Here is a 7,983-nt window from a genome sequence, read left to right on the forward strand (position 1 = left end):
AGATGTGGGCAGGTGGTATCTAAAATGACTGGGGAAGAAAGAGAAAGAGAGAGGGAGGGGGAGAGAGAGAGAGAGAGAGAGAGAGAGAAAGAAAGAACAGGATGTGTGTCAAAGTGCGTGTACAGTACTTCAGCAACCAATTGAGAACAAGAAAGGGACAAACTGTAAAATAAGAGAGAGTGTGCGTTGTCTGTGTGCGTGTGTGTGTGTGTGTGTGTGTGTGTGTGTGTGCGTCAGGGAGTAAGTTTGAGAGAAAGGTGAGCCAGTCATACAAAGTCTAAGCATGCAAATCTACCTCCAGGAGAGCACACAATCAACTCACTGTTCATACACACAGACACACTGCACACTATTTAGCTGTCAGGGTCGTAGGAAATTTACATGTCATCCTTTCATTTCAATCAGTCATCTGTTTTCAAAATACAGGAAGGCAGAGAGAGAGGGAGAGAGAGAGAGAATGAGAGAAAGAGAGAGGGAGAGAGAGAATGAGAAAGAGCGAGAGAGAGAGAGAGGAAGAGAGAGAATGAGAAAGAGAGAGAGGGAGAGAGAGAGACAGAGAGAGACACAGAGAGAGAGAGAGAGAGGAGAGAGAGAATGAGTGGGGATGTATTTCTCAGTATGGCTATGACAATTGTTCCAGTTCTACTCATTTCATTTTAATTTGTGTCCAACCTCGAATGACTAAATGTGTGTGTGTGTATTTATGTGTAGTGAGGGACAGATGTGAGTCTGTGTATCTGCTTTGCTTCCTGAGACTGTATGCCAATAGTATGTATGTGTATGTGAGTGTGTGTGTGTGTGTGTGTGTGTTCGTGTGTGTGTGTACATGTGTGTACATGTGTGTACATGTGTGTGTGTGTGTGTTGTCATGGATGTCTGAGAATCATATGACTGCGTATGAGTGTGAGTGTGTGTGGGTGTTTTTGCCATGGACCTTTGAGTATGATAAAATGAATTTGTGTGTGTGTGTGTGTCTCTCTCTGTGTGTGTGTGTGTGTGTGTGTGTGTGTGTGTGTGTGTGTGTGTATGTATGTGTGTGTGTGTGTGTGTGTGTGTGTATAATTGCAGGTCTGTGTTCCCTCTCACCTGTCGTAATAATGGCCTTAAGTTACTGGCCTAAGTGGTCCAGGAGTCTGGGGTGTCTAACATGCGCCTCATGCAATTACAATGGACTTCTCTTTTTACTCAAACACGCACACACACACCCACCCACACACACACACACACACACACACACACACACACACACACACACACACACACACACACACACACACACACACACACACACATACCCACAGCTAACAAAGAGAAGCCCCGAAACCATACACACCCAATACATTATTCTATGCCTCCAAACCTACACCTGGGCAACCCCCCCACCTACACACACACACGCCCACACACACACCCCCACACACACACACACATCCCAGCCACAACGCCCCCTCATTCATTTCTGCACTATGCTTGCCCAACAACACCAACGCCCATCACTGTCATTGACACACACCAACACACGCCCCCAACACACACCCCAAGCACCCTAACAAGCACACCCCCAGCACACACACACACACGCCAAACACCGCAGCGCCCCACCTGTGCTCCTCCCCTTCTGGACAGCCGTTTTCACTGTCTGTGTGTGTGTGTGTGCATGTGTGTGTGAAATGGTGGCTTTGTCAGCGTTCAGGACCAGCTGTTACCCCACCCACACTCGCTTCAAGTTTCCATCTCTCACTTTAAAACCACACACACACACACACACACACACACACACACACACACACACACACACACACACACACGTAAAAGTAAGCTGGGAGTGAGAGCCCATATCCCATACTAAAGAGAGTCATTGGACTCAGTTGGCCCACGCTTGGATGCTGATACAGACTGTCTTAATTTCATACGGTCGTAATTACACACATACACCTGTTGTGCATGTGTCTGTGTGTGCACGTGCTGAAGGGTGTTAATGGGCTGTGTGTGTGTATGTGTGTGTGTATTTGTGTGTGTGTGTGTGTGTGTGTATGTGTGTGTGTATGCCTAAAGAGGCAATACATACAACCATAAGTGCCATATGGATTATATTGACCTGATAGCATACAACGTGTGTTTGTACTATACTTTCTCCATTTTTGTGCTTGCCTGAATGTAAGTGTCTTGCTGTAATCCTTGGTTTGTGTGTGTGTGTGTGTGTGTGTGTGTGTGTGTGTGTGTGTGTGTGTGTGTGTGTGTGTGTGTGTGTGTGTGTGATTGTTTGTTTTTCCAGTTTGTTTTGCATGTGTGCAAGACTGCCATCGTTTGCCTGCATCAAATCAAATCAAATCAAATCAAACTTTATTTATACAGCGCATGTCATACCAGGAGGTAACACAATGCGCCTATGTGCATATGTGTGCGAATGTGTGTATTTATAATGATGCTTTAAACAGTGTGTGTGTATGTATGAAACGGTCTGTGTGTAAACAGTGTGTGTGTATGTATGAAACGGCCTGTGTGTAAGTCTGTGCTTGTGGGAGTCTGGATGTGTGTTGCAGGATGCCCATAACAGAAGACACAACACAAACACAACATGGCTAAAGGCCAGCTGTGCTCTGAAGGAGTGGAGGGTCAGAGGTCTGTATGTGTCTCTCTCTCTCTCTCTCTCTCTCTCTCTCTCTTTCTCTCTCTATCTCTGTGTGTAGTTGTGTGTTTGAAAGAATGAGAGAGAGAGAGAGAGAGAGAGAGAGAGAGAGAGAGATAGATATCATACCGACCCAAAGTCAGTGTAATGTCAGTGTAATGGTTTTGCCAGTAGGCTACCTGAAGGAGACAAGCTCCTGTGCTGTGAAGTGGGTGGCAGGATGCAAGTGACTAAGGACAAGGCAGACAGAGGATGATATGACTGGGAGCATCGGACGGAGGGAGGACACAGCTGCATATACACACATACTCCCCGTTGGGTTCCCACGACTAGGCCCTCTCTCCCTCTCTCTTTCCCTCTCTCTCTCCCCAGATCTCTTGGTCCATTTCCTCTTCTCATCTAATACCATGTCCTTAGCACAATTCTCTTCATCTTCTTTTTCTCCTTCATCTTCTACTTCTTCTTCTTCTTCCTCTTCCTCTCCTTCTTCATGCCTCCCTGTCTCTGCTTCTTATCTCAGAGTTGCGATGTTACAGCGCTGGCTAGCTTGTGATCGATTCGGATCTACGCAAATAACCACCCAGGGCAAAACAAACCAAGCCTTGTGTTACTATGTGACTCACACAATTGGTTTGGTTCATACTGCCTGGATATGAAGAAGTCCAAAAGTTCACAAAACTCACATCAACTACACAATGGTATGCAGGATATATCATTCTTTGGAGCCTTGAGAAGCACTCTTGAACATTCAATAAATACAGCTCTTCATGCTGGTGCCTTTGAAACTCAAATAGCACAATGCTGACATGCTGTTCAGTTCTCAAATGTCTTCAATGCCTTTCAAACTGAAGACTTGACATTGATACTTAATAGGGTGAGAGTTCTCTTAACATCTACAAGGAGGCAAGCCAATAACCTCACAGAAAGCTTCAGCGGGTAGAACCTTGAAGGTTCTGTCTGTAGACACAAGCCACAGAACCTTTATGGTTCTAGACTGTACCTTTTCATTCTAAGAATTCAGGGAGAGGTAAAACTGTCACAAGTCATTACAGTGACATGTATGAGACTTGTGGGAGATTCAGCAGAACATAAAAAGATGTTAACACTGCACTTCAGTCCATCTCAAGCTCTGGCATGGGTCGTGTTTCATACGCACAGTTTGGCCTGTTTCAGCTCAAAGTCTAGAGGGGGAGGCCTGGTGGGCCATGGTGGGGGGGGGGGGACTTTCCCAGGAACCAGTCCAGCCCAGGCCAGCTCCATCTCCCTTCTGCCTGCTTCACATGTCCACAACCTGAGTCATCAAGAATCTGAGAGGACAGGACCAGGTCAGAGAGAAAGAGGGAGAGAGAGAGAAAGAGTGGAGATAGAGTGGATACAGAGAGGAGAGAATGAATAGAGAGAGAGGAGAGAGAGAGAGACCGACAGAGACGGAAGGAGAGAGAGTCACAGAGGGAGAGGGAGAGGGAGATCATGATGGCCACAAGAAAGAGAGGAGGAGAGCTGTTTGTTGAGGACAGACAGATGGAGATGGACAGAGAGAGAGAGAGAGAGAGAGAGAGAGAGAGATGGACAGGAAGAGAAGAGAGGGGAGGAGAGGAGAGGAAAGGAGAGGAAATGAGGGAGGGAGGAGCAGATAGATGGAGCACCTGCTAGGATTCCTGAGGGAGTGTGTAGGCGGATGAGTCAGGGTTCAGTCGGCCTGTGTGTGTGTGTGTGTGTGTGTGTGTGTGTGTGTGTGTGTGTGTGTGTGTGTGTGTGTGTGTGTGTGTGTGTGTGTGTGTGTGTGTGTGTGTGTGTGTGTGTGTCAGACAGACAGAGCAGCAAACTGTGAGAATTCCCCTCCCTGCTCACCTCTGTTCCTGTCAATCCAATCAGAGGAGTCCAGACGCGCGAGGTCACCAGTACACACACACACACACACACACACACACAGACACACACACACACACACACACACACACACACACACACACACACACACAAACACACACACAGACACACGCAGACAGACATACATACATACAAACCCCCCTCACACACACACACACACGCACATACATACATACATACATACAGGGATGGATTAACGAACGGGCCTACCGGGCCCAGGCCCAGGGGCCCATGAGCTCAGGGGGCCCCTAGGCCAGAGCCTCTGCGTGAAGTCGCTGTTATGTATCTTATTTGTGGTTGAAAAAGGTGTATTTTATTCATTTGCTAATGGCTTTAATTGAGTGTACCTGTGCTGTGTTAGAAAAAGCTAGATTAATGCGACGTGATCAAGCATGACTTTTTGGGAGTGCTGAGGATACCTTATGCTATATATTCCCTCAAAATGGCAAACCTGTCTCTGTCATGGTTTTCATAATTTTTAGGGGGAATCGTCAGTAGCAATCTATAACAAAATTATACTGTATGCTTATCGTACATACACTATAGAAACTATAAAAAAAACTGATTCAATTAAATTAATAATTTCTTATTTTCTTTGTTATTTTTGTCATATAAAGATATGCAATGATGATTGCTGGGTAATATGTATCTTGTTGTCCAATGTCAAGTCTCTAATTGATCATGTGATGAGACGATACGATATAGCTAGTTTAGGCGCAGAATCTGAAAGTCAAGACCTACAAGCAGGCACAGTAGGCTACACCTGCCGGACGACGCCTTTCAAACATAAAAGTGGTGATGCATGATTCGATTTTTCAATGGACAGGATAGGCAGCCCATTCAGCCTCTCCTGCCCCATGCTGCCCCTCAGGTAAGTCTTAATCAGTTTCAATTTGGAAAAGAATCACTCGGCTGTTGCCCTGTCACATGTAATGTCAGAAACAATAGCAGGGCAGTGCACACCTCACCGAAGTTGGATGTTACAGAGTAAACTTTGACCTGTTTTCTTTCCCAATACAATAGCCAAAGTATCTAATTCGACCGTAAAATCCAACACATTGGTTGTGTTTGTGTGTGCGTGTGCATGTGCGTGCGTGCGTGTTTTGCGGGCACACAATAATTTTTTTCGCGGAGGGGGGGGGGGGCCTTTAACATGTCCAGGCCCAGGGGCCCGTGGTTTCTTAATCCGTCCATGCATACATACATACATACATACATACATACAGTGGGGAAAATAAGTATTTGAACCCCTGCCGATTTCGCAAGTTTGGCCACTTGCAAAGAAATGTGTGATCCATAATTGTAATGGTAGGTGTATTTTAACAGTGAGAAATAGAATATTAACAAACAAATCCAGAAAACTGCATTTTATAACATTTATGACTTTATTTGTATTTGATGCAGAAAATAAGTATTTGAACCCCCAAGCAAACAGCAAGAATTCTGGCTCCCAATGACCAGTTATGTGCCCAAGAAGCACACAGATTAGTCCTCATTAGGCCTAACAAGGTACACCTGATCTCAACTGGTGACGTGTATAAAAGAAACCTGTCCAAAGAATCATACTTCACACCTTCAACCTCACCACCATGGGCAAGACCAAAGAGTTGACCAAGGACGTCAGAGATAAGATTGTAGACCTGCACAAGGCTGGAATGGGTTACAAAACCATCGGCAAGCAGCTTGGTGAGAAGCAGACAACTATTGGTGCGATTATTCGTTAATGGAAGCAACACCAAACAACTGTCAATCGCTCTAGGTCTGGGGCTCCATGCAAGATATCCACTCGTGCGGTATCGGTGATCATCCAAAAGATGCAGAATAACCCCAGAACTACACAGGGGGAGCTTGTGAATGATCTCAAGGCAGCTGGGACCACAGTCACCAAGAAAACCATTGGCAACACACTACGCCGTAATGGTTTGAAGTACTGCAGCACTCGCAAGGTCCCCCTGCTCAAGGAAGCACATGTACAGGGCCGTCTGAAGTTTGCCAATGAACACTTGAATGATTCTAAGGAGGATTGGGAAACAGGATGTGGTCAGATGAGACCAAAATCAAGTTCTTTGGCATCAACTCGACTTGCCGCGTTTGGAGGGGAAAAATGCTGAATATGACCCCAAGAACACCATCCCCACCGTCAAGCATGAAGGTGGAAACATTATGCTTTGGGGCTGTTTCTCTGCCAAGGGTACAGGACGACTCCACTGCATCGAGGGGACTATGGATGGGGCCATGTCACTTGGAATGCTGGGCTTGAACCTCATTCCCTCATTCCCTCCCATTGAAAACGCAACCTTAAGGATTTGGAGAGGATCTACAAAGAGGAGTGGACCAAAATCCCTCCTGAGATGTGTGTAAACCTGGTGACCATCTACAAGAAAGGTCTGACGTCTGTGCTTGCCAACAAGGGTTATTCCACCAAGTACTAAGTCATGTTTTGCTAGGGGTTCAAATACTTATTTTCTGCATCAAATACAAATTAAGTCATAAATGTTATGAAATGCAGTTTTCTGGATTTTTTTGTTGATATTCTGTTTCTCACTGTTAAAATACACCTACTATTACAATTATAGATCACACATTTCTTTGCAAGTGGCCAAACTTGCGAAATCGGCAGGGGTTCAAATACTTATTTTCCCCACTGTACATACACACACACACACACACGCACACAGATCTAAGTGGAGCGCCGTGTTGATGAATGGGCTCAGGGTGAGTGGTGACCCTCCGGGGTCCACATTCTGAAGATATCCAGTATATGCCCCAACTGCCCCACAGGATGCCTGAATGAAAACAAAAAAAAATCTGTTAAATGACTAACAGCAAAGATGTGTTCTTTTATTCGTAGCTAAACTCACAGCGGGGGTCTCAGACGATCGTAAAGAGGTGAACACAATGTCCGCTGCCAAGACTGAAGATCCTCTTCACTGCTTGTTCGTTCACTTCACTTCTTGCTGTGGTAATGACAAGAAAATGTAAAGTTGGTGTCAGATCTGAGGAATGTGGAGTACATTTAGAGTACAGACACACTAACCATGAGGTTCTCCTCTTCCTAATGGACTTCAAACCTGAAGAAAGTTACGTGTGTGTGAGAGATAGACTTACTTACTCAGGCTTATGTCACTATGCTCATCTGTTGTTCATCTGACACACACACATACAGAGAGAGAGAGAGAATCACACTCTTTCTCTCTCTCTCTCTCTCCCTTATGAGAATGTTGCTTGTGTCAGAGCTGCCAGTAAGTGCACTAACCCCCTACTGACAGATCAGCAACCTTTAGACTTATTGCCTTTAGCAGTATATAGTATCATGACACTGTCAGACCTGCTATGATTGAACCAGTTCATCTATACAGTGCTATGTTTGTAAACCTTGGTATCTTGTCCATGATTTTTTTTTTTTTAAGTCCTTTACACCTAGATCAAACCATACGGTCGTGTCTGGCTGTACAGTGCTTTGC

The 7,983-nt window shown here is 45.4% G+C and overlaps 1 protein-coding gene across 2 annotated transcripts in view; it reads right to left on the reverse strand.

Moving 5' to 3' along the window:
- Nucleotides 1-149, reverse strand: part of runx1 (RUNX family transcription factor 1) — a 51,740-nt gene extending 51,591 nt beyond the window's left edge. For both annotated transcript variants that reach the window (XM_031582818.2, XM_031582817.2), the window contains exon 1: nt 1-149. This exon is cut by the window's left edge and continues 576 nt beyond it. The gene's annotated coding sequence lies outside the window, so the exon portion shown is untranslated.
- Nucleotides 150-7,983: the final 7,834 nt, after the last annotated feature.

Source organism: Clupea harengus, chromosome 16 (genome assembly GCF_900700415.2).
Source record: "Clupea harengus chromosome 16, Ch_v2.0.2, whole genome shotgun sequence".
Taxonomy (NCBI): Eukaryota; Metazoa; Chordata; class Actinopteri; order Clupeiformes; family Clupeidae; genus Clupea; species Clupea harengus.